The sequence below is a fragment of the Anomaloglossus baeobatrachus genome, chromosome 6 (assembly GCF_048569485.1).
Source record: "Anomaloglossus baeobatrachus isolate aAnoBae1 chromosome 6, aAnoBae1.hap1, whole genome shotgun sequence".
NCBI classification, from domain to species: domain Eukaryota; kingdom Metazoa; phylum Chordata; class Amphibia; order Anura; family Aromobatidae; genus Anomaloglossus; species Anomaloglossus baeobatrachus.
Window position 1 is genome coordinate 572,805,929 of NC_134358.1, and position 15,193 is coordinate 572,821,121.

The window sequence follows — 15,193 nt, forward strand, 5'->3', positions numbered from 1 at the left end:
CCGTAGTCGGCGCCGCCCTCCCGTAGTCGGCGCCGCCCTCCCCTGCCGTCCTCCCGTAGTCGGCGCCGTCCTCCCGTAGTCACGCCGCCCTCCCCTGCCGCCCTCCCGTAGTCACGCCGCCCTCCCCTACCGTCCTCCCGTAGTCACGCCGCCCTCCCCTGCTGCCCTCCCGTAGTCACGCCGCCCTCCCGTAGTCACGCCGCCCTCCCGTAGTCACGCCGCCCTCCCCTGCCGCCCTCCCGTAGTCACGCCGCCCTCCCGTAGTCACGCCGCCCTCCCCTGCCGTCCTCCCGTAGTCACGCCGCCCTCCCCTGCCGTCCTCCCGTAGTCACGCCGCCCTCCCCTGCCGTCCTCCCGTAGTCACGCCGCCCTCCCCTGCCGCCCTCCCGTAGTCACGCCGCCCTCCCCTGCCGTCCTCCCGTAGTCGGCGCCGCCCTCCCCTGCCGTCCTCCCGTAGTCGGCGCCGCCCTCCCGTAGTCACGCCGCCCTCCCCTGCCGTCCTCCCGTAGTCACGCCGTCCTCCCGTAGTCACGCCGTCCTCCCGTAGTCACGCCGTCCTCCCGTAGTCACGCCGCCCTCCCCTGCCGTCCTCCCGTAGTCACGCCGCCCTCCCCTGCCGTCCTCCCGTAGTCGGCGCCGTCCTCCCCTGCCGTCCTCCCGTAGTCACGCCGCCCTCCCCTGCCGTCCTCCCGTAGTCACGCCGCCCTCCCCTGCCGTCCTCCCGTAGTCACGCCGCCCTCCCCTGCCGTCCTCCCGTAGTCACGCCGCCCTCCCCTGCCGTCCTCCCGTAGTCACGCCGCCCTCCCCTGCCGTCCTCCCGTAGTCGGCGCCGTCCTCCCCTGCCGTCCTCCCGTAGTCACGCCGCCCTCCCCTGCCGTCCTCCCGTAGTCACGCCGCCCTCCCCTGCCGTCCTCCCGTAGTCACGCCGCCCTCCCCTGCCGTCCTCCCGTAGTCACGCCGCCCTCCCCTGCCGTCCTCCCGTAGTCACGCCGCCCTCCCGTAGTCACGCCGCCCTCCCCTGCCGTCCTCCCGTAGTCGGCGCCGTCCTCCCCTGCCGTCCTCCCGTAGTCGGCGCCGCCCTCCCCTGCCGTCCTCCCGTAGTCGGCGCCGCCCTCCCCTGCCGTCCTCCCGTAGTCGGCGCCGCCCTCCCCTGCCGTCCTCCCGTAGTCACGCCGCCCTCCCCTGCCGTCCTCCCGTAGTCACGCCGCCCTCCCCTGCCGTCCTCCCGTAGTCACGCCGTCCTCCCGTAGTCACGCCGTCCTCCCGTAGTCACGCCGTCCTCCCGTAGTCACGCCGCCCTCCCCTGCCGTCCTCCCGTAGTCACGCCGTCCTCCCGTAGTCACGCCGTCCTCCCGTAGTCACGCCGCCCTCCCCTGCCGTCCTCCCGTAGTCACGCCGTCCTCCCGTAGTCACGCCGTCCTCCCGTAGTCACGCCGTCCTCCCGTAGTCACGCCGCCCTCCCGTAGTCACGCCGCCCTCCCCTGCGGTCCTCCCGTAGTCGCGCCGTCCTCCCCTGCGGTCCTCCCGTAGTCGCGCCGTCCTCCCCTGCGGTCCTCCCGTAGTCGCGCCGTCCTCCCCTGCGGTCCTCCCGTAGTCGCGCCGTCCTCCCCTGCGGTCCTCCCGTAGTCGCGCCGTCCTCCCCTGCGGTCCTTCCGTAGTCGCGCCGTCCTCCCGTAGTCACGCCGTCCACCCGTAGTCACGCCGCCCTCCCCTGCTGTCCTCCCGTAGTCACGCCGTCCTCCCGTAGTCACGCCGTCCACCCGTAGTCACGCAGTCCTCCCCTGCCGTCCTCCCGTAGTCACGCCGCCCTCCCCTGCCGTCCTCCCGTAGTCACGCCGCCCTCCCCTGCCGTCCTCCCGTAGTCACGCCGCCCTCCCCTGCCGTCCTCCCGTAGTCACGCCGCCCTCCCTGTGATCGTCCTGCTGACTGTTTCCAGACACCGAGCACAAAAGCAGGATAAATAAAGGAGAATGCAGATAAAGGGGAAATAGGAATAAAGATGAGATAATCCGCAGCAGTGTGAATGGAGGAATTCTGCACAGGCGGCTTCTCACTGGCAGGAGACTCCTCGCTATAGAGACGGCGGCGCATAATGGCGGAGCCGAGAGGAAGGGAAGCGGCAGAGAAGAACAGCAAGAAGAATGGAGGAGCTCCGTGTATCCGCCGGGGACTGACCGTCTGACCCGCCAACACCGGACAGTCCAAAACACAACGTTTTAGTGAAATCGCGGCTCCCGTTGCTTCAGGCTCCGCTGCAGCGACAGCACGCGCGCATTCTACACTGGGAGATGCTAGACTGTATGGTCTCCTTACAGGTATGACGTAATTTGTCACGTGATAGGGGCGTGTTCAGAAGTTTCCAGACGATAATTTTTTTCTACGTTCACGTGGTCATGGAGTAGTTTATAATAAAAGAGGCGGGATGGGAGGAAACATCGCCACGCCCACCACCGAGCCACGCCCACTAACCTGGGAGTAGCCCATACATTCTAGCGTCTCCCTGAGCGGACGGGTGCGGTGCTGCGGCCGGATGTGACGTCACAGTGTACGGGGTCTCCTCCTCCTGTGAGGCCGGGTGCGGGCTGCGGCCGGATGTGACGTCACACACTACGGGGTCTCCTCCTCCTGTGAGGCCGGGTGCGGGCTGCGGTCGGATGTGACGTCACACACTACGGGGTCTCCTCCTCCTGTGAGGCCGGGTGCGGGCTGCGGTCGGGAGACTGAGGCTCTGCGGCTCCTCCCCCCCCGGGGTCCGGATGTTGCAGGTTTGGCCGCTGCTGGTTCTCCCCCGTGTCTGGCATAGGGACATTGTATGGGAATTCCGCCCTCTTGTGTCTCCTGGAGGTCATTTCCTTACAGTCATGTGACTTTGGCTTCTTCTCTTGTTTGTGGCCTTATCTCCTCTATGTGATCAGATTATCGCAGCACTAGTGCAGGGTCTGGCAGGTTTCCCTTATCCAACATGGCCGCTGCGGTGTCAGGCGCCCAATGACCGCGCACTGAGAGGAGTCATGTGACTGGTGGTGTGGGTGTGTCCAGGCTCCGCCCATCTGCGTGTATTGGTGGGTTCCCCTCAGTGCGGTCACATGGTGGATGCTCCGCCCATCTGCGTGTATTGGTGGGTCCCCTCAGTGCGGTCACGTGGTGGATGCTCCGCCCATCTGCGTGTATTGGTGGGTTCCCCTCAGTGCGGTCACATGGTGGATGCTCCGCTCATCTGCGTGTATTGGTGGGTTCCCCTCAGTGCGGTCACATGGTGGATGCTCCGCTCATCTGCGTGTATTGGTGGGTTCCCCTCAGTGCGGTCACATGGTGTATGCTCCGCCCATCTGCGTGTATTGGTGGGTTCCCCTCAGTGCGGTCACGTGGTGTATGCCCCGCCCCTCTGTAGAGCGCGTCTTCTGGCTCCAGTTCTGTGGTGAGTGATTCTCCCTCTTCTCTCCTCACATGCGCTGCTGAGCGGCCTCCGCCCGGTGTCTGCTGCGCTGGGGGTGTGGCCGGTGCTGGAGCCCCTCCCCCGCAGTGTACGGAGGCCGCACTGGAGATTCTTGGACTCATTAGAGTTAATTGAACTCACCAACATCCGGGATTGCTGCATCTATTAGGCCTTGTGCGCACTAGACGTTTTTAGCGGCGTTTTTTACCGCGTTTTCTTTTTCGCTCCTAATTGGGAGACCCAGACAGTGTGTATAGCTACTGCCCTCTGGAGGCCGCACAAAGAACTACACTTAAAAGTGTAAGGCCCCTCCCCTTCTGGCTATACACCCTCCCGTAGGAGTACGGATTCCTCAGTTTTAGCTTTGTGCGCAGGAGGTCAGACACGCACGCATAGCTCCATTGTTTTTAGTCAGCAGCAGCTGCTGACTATGTCGGATGGAAGAAAAGAGGACACATATAGTGTCCCCAGCATGCTCCCTTCTCACCCCACTGTATGTCGGAGGTGTTTGTAAGGTTGAGGTACCCATTGCGGGTACGGCGGCAGGAGCCCACATGCTGATTCCTTCCCCATCCCTTTTTACAGGGCTCTGGGTGAAGTGGGATTTACTGGTCTCCAGGCACTGAGACCGTGCTCCATCTACAGCCCCTGGAGAAGATGCTGGATGGAGCGGAGTACATCAGGGACATGGCCCTGCTTCCTCAAGGTACTCTGTGTCCCCGTGCATTTGGCGCTCACACCGCAGCATGCTGGGTGTTGTAGTGCGCCGGGGGACATCTGCGCTACGGCGCTTGTGCCATGGCCTCATTCAGCTTAGCTGAAGCAGGCACACTTCCAGGAATCGGTCGCGCCGGCCGCTGGGACTGCGGCGCGGCTGGCACTTGTGGTGCGCCGGGGACTTCAGCGCGGCCCGCGCTTTTACGGCGGCCGCGCTGATAACTCGAGTCCCCGGCTTTTGCGGCCTGCTTCCGTTCGTTCCCGCCCCCGGACCTGCCAGTCAGGAGAGGGGCGGGACGCTGGCCACGTTTAGGATTCGGTCATGCCGGCCGCTGGGATTGCGGCGCGGCTGGCACTTGTGGTGCGCCGGGGACTTCAGCGCGGCCCGCGCTTTTACGGCGGCCGCGCTGATAACTCGAGTCCCCGGCTTTTTGCGGCCTGCTTCCGTTCGTTCCCGCCCCCAGACCTGCCAGTCAGGAGAGGGGCGGGACGCTGGCCAGTGCATCAGCGCTGAGGGCTGGAGTCGTTTTTACATACTCCAGCCCTCCCAATCGGCACAGAGGGGACACTGTTTCCCGCACTTTTGTTTGGGAACTCCCACGGACCGCCCCTCTCCACAGACGCCGGCAGCCATTCCTGCTGACACGCTGAGCTGCAGAGGGGAGCCGGGGAGACCCAGACAAGGAATTCTGCAGCCTCTTACCCGCTATTCAGCGGGCGGTAAGCAGCCCTCAGGGCTCACCCCCTCTTGTGCCAGTACTATTCTTAGTATTTTGTTGCTACAAATACTTTGTATTGCATAGCGCTGGTCGCCCTTTGGCTATAGACTCTCTCACATTGCAGAGAGCCAGCAGCATGTCGTCCGCAAAACGCAAGGGTGCCAAAGCACAGACATTATATGCTTCCTGCACCGCATGTGGGACTTTTCTACCGGCAGGCTCCACGGACCCCCATTGTGTGCAGTGCTCGGCCCCTGCGGCGCTTGCACAGTCGGGACCTCTGCTGGACGTGACCCAGGGTGTACCACCTGTGAATGCTGTCCAGGTGACAGGAACTGAGTTTGCAGCTTTTGCTGACAGAATGTCTCTCACTATGTCACAAATTCTTGACACATTGCGAGCTAGGCCTGTACTTCAGGCCACGGACACTGTGCAATCATTGCCCCCTGGTCCCCCTCAGCTCCAAGCTCCGGGACGGGCATATACACCTCAGGGTGAAGACTCTGACTCGGATGATGGCCCCGGGCAGCCTAAGCGGGCTCGCTATGACGGGCCTTCACATTCATCTCAATGGTCAGGATCCCAGCGAGATGAATCTATGGGTGATGAGGCGGACGTAACTGATCAGGATTCTGATCCTGGGACCGCTCTCAATCTAGATACACCAGATGGTGACGCCATAGTTAATGATCTTATATTTAACATCAATAAGATGTTAAATATTTCCCCACCAGCTCCTCTTGTGGAGGAGTCAGCTTCGCAGCACGAGAGAATCCATTTCAGATACCCTAAGCGTACTTTAAGCACTTTTCTGGACCACGCTGACTTTAGAGACGCAATCCAGAAACCCCACGCTTATCCTGAAAGGCGTTTTCCTAAACGGCTTAAAGATACACGCTATCCTTTTCCCCCTGAGGTGGTCAAGGGTTGGACCCAGTGTCCAAAAGTGGATCCTCCAATTTCCAGGCTTGCAGCTAGATCCTTGGTTGCAGTTGAAGATGGAGCGGCACTTAAAGATGCCACTGACAGGCAGATGGAGCTCTGGCTGAAATCCATCTATGAAGCGATTGGAGCGTCATTGGCGCCTTCTTTTGCAGCCGTATGGGCACTCCAAGCTATCTCAGCCGGGCTTGCGCGAGTTGACTCCGTCACACGTGCATCTGCCCCGCAGGTAGCACCATTGACCTCGCAAATGGCGGCATTCGCGTCGTACGCGATTAATGCTGTTCTTGACGCTACAAGCCGCACGGCAGTGGCGTCAGCCAACTCCGTTGTTTTGCGTAGGGCCCTGTGGTTGAGACATTGGAAAGCAGATTCTCATTCCAAGAAGTGCTTAACCAATTTGCCTTTTTCTCGTGACCGATTGTTTGGATGAAATCATCAAACACTCCAAGGGTAAGGACTCATCCTTACCGCAACACAGACAAAACAGACCCCAACAGAGGAAGGGTCAGTCTGGTTATCGGTCCTTTCGAGGACCGGGCAGGTCCCAATTCACCTCGTCAAAAAAGACTCAAAAGGACCAGAGACGCTCAGATTCTTGGAGGTCTCAGTCACGCCCAAAAAGGGCAGCCGGAGGAACCGTTGCCAAGACGGCGTCCTCCTGACTTGCGGTCTCCGATTCCCACACCCGCGGTCGGTGGGAGGCTTTCCCACTTTGGCGACATCTGGCTGTCACACGTCAAAGACCGTTGGGTGAGGGATATTCTATCTCACGGGTACAGGATAGAGTTCAGTTCTCGTCCGCCAACTCGTTTCTTCAGAACTTCTCCCCCACCAGACCGAGCCGATGCTCTGTTGCAGGCGGTGGCCGCTCTAAAAGCGGAAGGAGTGGTGACCTCCGTCCCTCTTCAGGAACAAGGTCACGGTTTTTACTCCAATCTGTTTGTGGTCCCAAAAAAGGACGGATCGTATCGGCCCGTCCTGGATCTAAAGTTGCTCAACAGACACGTAAAAGTCAGGAGGTTCCGGATGGAATCCCTACGCTCCGTCATAGCCTCAATGTCTCAAGGAGATTTTCTAGCATCAATAGATATCAAAGATGCGTATCTCCACGTGCCGATCGCACCAGAGCATCAGCGTTTCCTACGCTTCGTCATACACGACGAACACCTGCAGTTCGTAGCGTTACCTTTCGGTCTGGCAACAGCCCCCCGGGTCTTCACCAAGGTCATGGCAGCAGTAGTAGCTGTTCTGCACTCGCAGGGTCACTCGGTCATCCCGTATCTAGACGACCTGCTTATAAAGGCACCCTCTCAAGAGGCATGCCAACACAGTCTGAAGGTGGCACTAGACACTCTCCAGAGTTTCGGGTGGATTATCAACTTTCCAAAGTCTCATCTAACCCCGACCCAATCTCTGATTTATCTTGGCATGGAGTTTCATACTCTCTCAGCGATAGTGAAGCTTCCACTGGACAAGCAGTGCTCGCTACGGACTGGAGTGCAATCTCTCCTTCAGAGCCAGTCGCACTCACTGAGGCGCCTCATGCATTTCCTAGGAAAGATGGTAGCAGCAATGGAGGCAGTCCCGTTCGCGCAGTTTCATCTGCGCCCTCTACAATGGGACATTCTACGCCAATGGGACGGGAAATCGACGTCCCTCGACAGGACTGTCTCCCTCTCTCAGACTGCCAAGGACTCTCTGCGTTGGTGGCTTCTCCCCACCTCATTGTCACAGGGAAAGTCGTTCCTTCCCCCGTCCTGGGCAGTGGTCACGACGGATGCGAGCCTATCAGGGTGGGGAGCGGTGTATCTCCACCACAGGGCTCAGGGGATGTGGACTCTGGAAGAGTCCACCCTGCAGATCAATGTTCTGGAAATCAGAGCAATCTATCTTGCCCTGCGAGCCTTCCAACAATGGCTGGAAGGCAAGCAGATTCGGATTCAGTCGGACAATTCCACGGCGGTGGCGTACATCAACCACCAAGGGGGAACACGCAGTCGCCAAGCTTTTCAAGAAGTCCATCGGATTTTGACGTGGGTGGAAAGCAGAGCGTCCACCATATCCGCAGTTCACATCCCAGGCGTGGAAAACTGGGAAGCAGACTTTCTCAGTCGCCAGGGCATGGACGCAGGAGAATGGTCCCTTCACCCGGACGTGTTTCAGCAGATCTGTTGCCGCTGGGGGACGCCGGACGTCGATCTGATGGCGTCACGACACAACAACAAGGTCCCAGTTTTCATGGCACGGTCTCACGATCACCGAGCACTGGCGGCAGACGCCTTGGTTCAGGATTGGTCGCAATTCCGACTCCCCTATGTGTTCCCACCTCTAGCATTGTTACCCAGAGTTCTCCGGAAAATCAGGTCCGACTGCCATCGAGCCATACTCGTCGCTCCAGATTGGCCAAGAAGGTCGTGGTACCCGGATCTGTGGCATCTCACGGTAGGCCAACCGTGGACACTACCAGACCGTCCAGATTTGCTGTCTCAAGGGCCGTTTTTCCATCTGAATTCTGCGGCCCTGAACCTGACTGTGTGGCCATTGAGTCCTGGATCCTAGCGGCCTCAGGTTTATCTCATGAAGTTGTTGCCACAATGAGACAGGCTAGAAAACCATCCTCAGCTAAGATCTATCACAGAACGTGGAAGATATTCTTAGCGTGGTGCGTGGCTCAAGGGTTTTCTCCCTGGCCATTTGCATTGCCAACTTTTCTTTCCTTCCTGCAGTCTGGGTTGGAAAAAGGTTTGTCGCTTAGCTCTCTTAAGGGTCAAGTCTCCGCGCTATCCGTATTCTTTCAGAAGCGCTTGGCACAGCTTTCTAAAGTACGCACGTTTCTCCAAGGAGTTTGTCATATTGTTCCTCCTTACAGACGGCCATTGGAACCCTGGGATCTGAACAAGGTTCTCATTGCTCTCCAGAAGCCGCCTTTCGAGCCTTTGAAAGAGGTTCCCCTTTCTCGGCTTTCACAAAAGGTAGTTTTTCTTGTGGCGGTCACGTCTCTTCGAAGAGTGTCCGAGCTAGCGGCGTTATCTTGCAAATCTCCCTTCCTGGTGTTTCACCAAGACAAGGTAGTACTGCGTCCAATTCCAGAGTTTTCTCCCAAGGTGGTTTCTTCCTTTCATCTCAATCAGGATATCACTTTACCATCTTTGTGTCCGCATCCAGTTCACCAATTTGAAAAGGGTTTACATCTGTTGGACCTGGTGAGAGCACTCAGGATTTACATTTCTCGCACGGCGGCTCTACGCCGTTCTGATGCGCTCTTTGTCCTAGTCGCTGGTCAGCATAAGGGATCGCAAGCTTCCAAATCCACCCTGGCGCGGTGGATCAAGGAACCAATTCTTCACACATACCGTTCTGCTGGGCTTCCGATTCCATCTGGACTGAAGGCCCATTCTACCAGAGCCGTGGGTGCGTCCTGGGCATTGCGGCATCAGGCTACGGCTCAGCAAGTGTGCCAGGCGGCTACCTGGTCGAGTCTGCACACGTTTACCAAACACTATCAAGTGCATACCTACGCTTCGGCAGATGCCAGCCTAGGTAGACAAGTCCTTCAGGCGGCGGTGGCCCACCTGTAGGAAGAGGCTGTCTGACAGCCCGTTCATGTGGTATCTTTTTACCCACCCAGGGACTGCTTTTGGACGTCCCACTGTCTGGGTCTCCCAATTAGGAGCGAAAAAGAAGAAGGGAATTTTGTTTACTTACCGTAAATTCCTTTTCTTCTAGCTCCAATTGGGAGACCCAGCACCCGCCCTATTTGTTCTTAGGGTTTCGTTTTTCGGGTGCACATGTTGTTCATGTTGTTTCTTAAGTTCTCCGATCATGTTATCGGATTGAATTTGTTTTTGAAACTGTTATTGGCTTTCCTCCTTCTTGCTTTGGTACTAAAACTGAGGAATCTGTACTCCTACGGGAGGGTGTATAGCCAGAAGGGGAGGGGCCTTACACTTTTAAGTGTAGTTCTTTGTGCGGCCTCCAGAGGGCAGTAGCTATACACACTGTCTGGGTCTCCCAATTGGAGCTAGAAGAAAAGGAATTTACGGTAAGTAAACAAAATTCCCTTCTTTGTGCTGAAAACGCAGTGACATTGCTTCCCCAGCAATGTCTGAGTTTTCATTATTGCTGTCCGCACACAGCATTTTTTTGTAGCTGCGTTTTTGTGGTGACCACAAAAACACAGCATGTCAATTATTTCTGCGTTTTTCACCCATTGAATTCAATGAGATGTTGAGAAACGCATATAGCCGTGTTTCTATGACTAAAAACGCAGCTATAAACGCAAGGGGTGGGCAGTAAAGTGACGTGTACAGGAAGAGGATTCCTTCTGTTGGTAAACACAGAAGCGTGAATCCTCCTATTGCCGTCACCGCCGCTTCCACAACCCGCCCGGTGCCATGTCTGCTCCCGTGCGGCGCCATGTCTGGGCGGGAGGTGGAGGCAGCGGCAAAAATAAAAGTGAACAATAGAAAAAAAAAATGTCATACTCACCTGTCTGCAGACTCCCGGTGCCATGCCCGCTCCCAGCTCCTCTCCCGCTACCGCCGCTCCAGCTGTGTGCAGTCTCCTCGGGCACGTCCGATGGCTGCAGGACCTGGCGGTGGATCACCTGATGCAGTCACCTGACGCATCAGCTGATCGTAATTCTCGCGGTGTCGCCGGCTTTTTAGCACCCGGCCGGCTATCAGCTGATCCTGCCATCAGGAGGCTTCATCCCTGATTACCGGCAGCTCCTGCAGCGATGGGACAGGATCAGACTCTCATCCGATTGCTCCAGGAGCTGCCGGTAATCAGCACATAAGTGAGTATTTTTTGTTTTTTTTTTCTACTGATGCATCAGCTGATTGTATAAAAGCCGTTTATACAATCAGCTGATGTGTCATGTGATTCACGTCCTTTAACCTGACATCATCTGATCGGTATGCCTACCAGCAAACCGATCAGATGATATTGGATCCTGATTGGACGGCGTGGGACCCTAACCCAGGATTACTGCGGAGGGGGGTTTATTTCAATAAAGATGGAGTCACTAATTGTGTTGTGTTTTATTTCTAATAAAAATATTTTTCTATGTGTTGTGTTTTTTTTTTTTATCTTTACTAGAAATTCATGGTGGCCATGTCTAATATTGGCGTGACACCATGAATTTCGGGCTTAGGACCAGCTATACAGCTAGCCCTAACTCCATTATTGCCCAGCAAGCCACCTGACATCAGGGCAGCTGGAAGAGTTGGCTACAGCGCTAGAAGATGTCGCTTCTATGAAAGCGCCATTTTGTGGGGTGGCTGCGGACTGCAATTTGCAGCGGGGGTGCCCAGAAAGCATGGGCACCCTGCACTGTGGATTCCAATCCCCAGCTGCCTAGTTGTACCTGGCTGGACTCAAAAATTGGGCGAAGCCCACGTAATTTTTTTTTAATTATTTCTTGAAATTTATTAAATTAAAAAAAAGGGGACTTCCTTATATTTTTGATTGCCAGACGGGTTTCAAATAGGCAGCTGGGGGTTGGGGGCAACCCGTACCTGCCTGCTGTACCTGGCTAGCATACAAAAATATAGCGAAGCCCATGTCATTTTTTTTTTTGGGGAAAAAACTGCATACAGTCCTGGATGGAGGATGCTGAGCCTTGTAGTTCTGCAGCTGCTGTCTGCTCTCCTGCATACAATGAAGAACATATTGAAGAAGGAAATGACATCAGACCTTTTTTTTTCTTTCATCAACAATCTTTAATGGCATTGTTCACTGATTAAAAACGCAGTGAGCAAAAAACGCACCAAAACGCGGTAAAAACGCATGTGTTTTTGCCGCGGGTGTGTTTTTAAGACAAGACAAAAACGCACATAAAAACTCAGCGTGAAAAAAAACGCCTCGTGCGCACATACCCTTAGATGTGACAATCCTGATGCAATACCGGCTCCCCCTGGAGCGGTGGCAACGGGGTAATGCGGGGTTAATAACAGCGCACAGCTGCTACTAAGCCCTACGTCTGAGATACCGCCATCACTAACCTGTAAATGAAATTGAGCACAAACACAGAAAAATCCTTTATTTTTAATAAAGTACAAACCGCCCCCTCCACCACTTTCTTAACCCCCAACACCCTGCAGCTCCGGTGTAATCCACACGAGGTCCCACACCGCATCCAGCTCTGCTACATCTGAATATCACAGTGAGTGGCCATAGAGCACGACCGCTCGCTTTGAGCTCCAGAGAATGAATGAGCTGCGCAATGAGTGGTGACGTCACTCAGGTCATTTGCGGTCACGGCTCGAGGTTCCCACGGTCCTTCACCTGTGATCGCGGGTAACCTGACCTCAGGTGGAGGTCACTGAGTTCACAGACCTGCATCTCCTAGCAGAAAATCGCAGGATTTTTTGGTCAAGAGATGCAGATTTGGTGCTGAAATTCTTATAACATATTCCTGCACCCAATCTACACATCCTGGCAAAAAAAAATGCGTATTTTTGCAGAGGGTTTTTGCCGTTGTTTTTTGCCAGGAGGTGGACATTTGGTGCTGAAATCAGCTTCACCAGATTTCAGCATCAAATTTCCACCACTTGGCAGAAAAAAATAAATTATTCATTTTTGGGCCAAGGGATGTATATTTGGGGCTGAAATATTTACACCATATTCCTGCATCCAATCTTCACTTCCTGGCAAAAATGTGTTGTTTTTTTTTTTAAAGCATTTGTTGCCAAGATTTTTTGTTCCTGCTTTTTGCCACGGTTTTGTGCCAGGAGGTGCACATTTGGTGCTGAAATCGGCTGCACGAAATTTTCATTTTTTTTTGTTATTTATATTAAAAATGACGTGCGTCCCCCCCAGTTTTCATTCCCAGCCATGATAAAGTTAGCTGGGGGCTGATATTCTCAGCTCCACTCTACTTCCAGTCTCTTCCACAGGACATCACTAGTCTCTCACACTGCTCTGGGGGGATTTTGGTCCCCTCTTCTTCCAGTCTCTTCCACAGGACATCACTAGTCTCTCTCACTGCTCTGGGGGGATTTTGGCCCTCTCTTCTTCCAGTCTCTTCCACAGGACATCACTAGTCTCTCACACTGCTCTGGGAGGATTTTGGCCACTCTTCTTCCAGTCTCTTCCACAGGACATCACTAGTCTCTCTCACTGCTCTGGGGGGATTTTGGTCCACTCTTCTTCCAGTCTCTTCCACGGGACATCACTAGTCTCTCACACTGCTCTGGGGGGATTTTGTCCCACTCTTCTTCCAGTCTCTCCACAGGACATCACTAGTCTCTCACACTGCTCTGGGGGGATTTTGGTCCACTCTTCTTCCAGGCTCTTCCACAGGACATCACTAGTCTCTCTCACTGCTCTGGGGGGATTTTGGCCCTCTCTTCTTCCAGTCTCTTCCACAGGACGTCACTAGTCTCTCACACTGCTCTGGGGGGATTTTGGCCCACTCTTCTTCCAGTCTCTTCCACAAGACGTCACTAGTCTCTCACACTGCTCTGGGGGGATTTTGGCCCACTCTTCTTCCAGTCTCTTCCACAGGACATCACTAGTCTCTCACACTGCTCTGGGGGGATTTTGGCCCACTCTTCTTCCAGTCTCTTACACAGGACATCACTAGTCCCTCACACTGCTCTGGGGGGGATTTTGGCCCTCTCTTCTTCCAGTCTCTTCCACAGGACGTCACTAGTCTCTCACACTGCTCTGGGGGGATTTTGGCCCACTCTTCTTCCAGTCTCTTCCACAGGACATCACTAGTCTCTCACACTGCTCTGGGGGGATTTTGGCCCACTCTTCTTCCAGTCTCTTCCACAGGACATCACTAGTCTCTCTCACTGCTCTGGGGGGATTTTGGCCCTCTCTTCTTCCAGTCTCTTCCACAGGACGTCACTAGTCTCTCACACTGCTCTGGGGGGATTTTGGCCCACTCTTCTTCCAGTCTCTTCCACAAGACGTCACTAGTCTCTCACATTGCTCTGGGGGGATTTTGGCCCACTCTTCTTCCAGTCTCTTCCACAGGACGTCACTAGTCTCTCACACTGCTCTGGGGGGATTTTGGCCCACTCTTCCTCCAGTCTCTTACACAGGACATCACTAGTCTCTCTCACTGCTCTGGGGGAATTTTGGTCCACTCTTCTTCCAGTCGTTTCCACAGTTGTTTGACTGTTGTGGCTTTTTGGTCGTAACTTTGTCACCAAGGATTTTCTAGAGGTTTTCTTTTGGGTTTAGATCATGACTCTGGGCTGTGGCCATTTCATTGTTTCCCCGTCTTGCTGTGTGACAGGGGGCATGCATGGAGACTGCTGCTGATTGAGTGATGGATACAAGTAAGGAGCCGCGTGTTGTGAATAAGTCTGAGACAGATCCTTGTCCTGTTCAGTGCTGAACGGACGAGCAATTCCAGCTGCGGTGCTGAAACCGTTACCCATGGAGAGTCTCGACAACTCCTGAAGAAGGGGACGGATCATTCCAGAAACGCGCAGTGTCCGTTTTATTGCTACTTTTATCATAAAATTATTTTTTCTATTAGCCTTGTGTCAGTATTCCTGATCAGCAGCGCACCTAACCACAATTCTTCCTCTTTTACCTCTATACTATATATACGCGCTCTCTCCATGTGAGTGAGCCGTGGTGCTGAAGAGATTAGGCTAACGTTTCAGGAGGTACTGTCCACCTCTCCTTGCCAGCGGAGGGTTAAATACCCAGTCCATGACAGTACCTCAATGTAGGACCTGGAGGCTATCCGTAGCAGGTCACTGAGGATTAGTGCCTTACCTCATGGTGAGCAACACAGGTTTTTTAAATTATTAAAATAAATTAAAAAAAAAAAGTGTGGGGTCCCCCTTATAAAAAAAAAAATAACTAGTGCAAGTAAGGCACAAAACTGCAGGCTGCAACCCTCATTGTCTGGTTTCAAAAGTAGAGGAGATCCCACACTTTTTTATTTATTTATTTAAATAATTTAAACTTGTGTTGCCTTAAGGCCTAAAACACACATCCGTGTAAAACAGGCCGTTTTTCGGGTCCGTTTTCCGTTTTTTAGGTCTGTTTTTATGGTATGTGTGGCCTGCGTGTGTATCCCGTATGCTAGCCGTATGTGCGTGTGAAATGTCCGTGTGTGCGTGTGAAACTTAACTGACATGTGTTTGTGTTGTCCGTGTGGAATGTCCGTGTGTGATGCAAAATGTCGTTACTACATGTCGGCAGACAGCAGACAGAGTAGCGCGATGAGAATGAACTCGGGTGAACTTCACCCGACTTCATTGTCATGCCGTTGCTCTGTCTGTGTGCCGTGTACTGATTAGCGGTCACCTGTGAAGGATTCACCGGTGACCGCTAATCCCCCGAATGACTGAAGTGTCCCCCCTCTCTCATACTCACCGATCCCCCGATCACCGGCGCTGCACGG

General features: G+C 54.8%; 2 protein-coding genes across 4 annotated transcripts in view; one reads left to right on the forward strand and one right to left on the reverse strand.

The window, feature by feature from the left end:
• Positions 1-2,466, reverse strand: part of LOC142243991 (uncharacterized) — a 265,484-nt gene extending 263,018 nt beyond the window's left edge. The window contains exon 1 of the mRNA XM_075316176.1: positions 2,176-2,466. The gene's annotated coding sequence lies outside the window, so the exon portion shown is untranslated. The remainder of the gene's footprint in view (positions 1-2,175) is intronic.
• A 186-nt stretch (positions 2,467-2,652) lies between these two features.
• The window catches only part of LOC142243703 (uncharacterized), a 36,874-nt gene continuing 24,333 nt past the window's right edge, over positions 2,653-15,193 (forward strand). Inside the window, exon 1 of one of the 3 annotated variants that reach the window (XM_075315873.1) lies at positions 2,653-2,765. The gene's annotated coding sequence lies outside the window, so the exon portion shown is untranslated. Of the gene's footprint in view, positions 2,766-3,365; positions 3,419-15,193 lie in introns of those variants that run through there. The other 2 variants (XM_075315876.1, XM_075315874.1) reach the window with 2 other exon arrangements.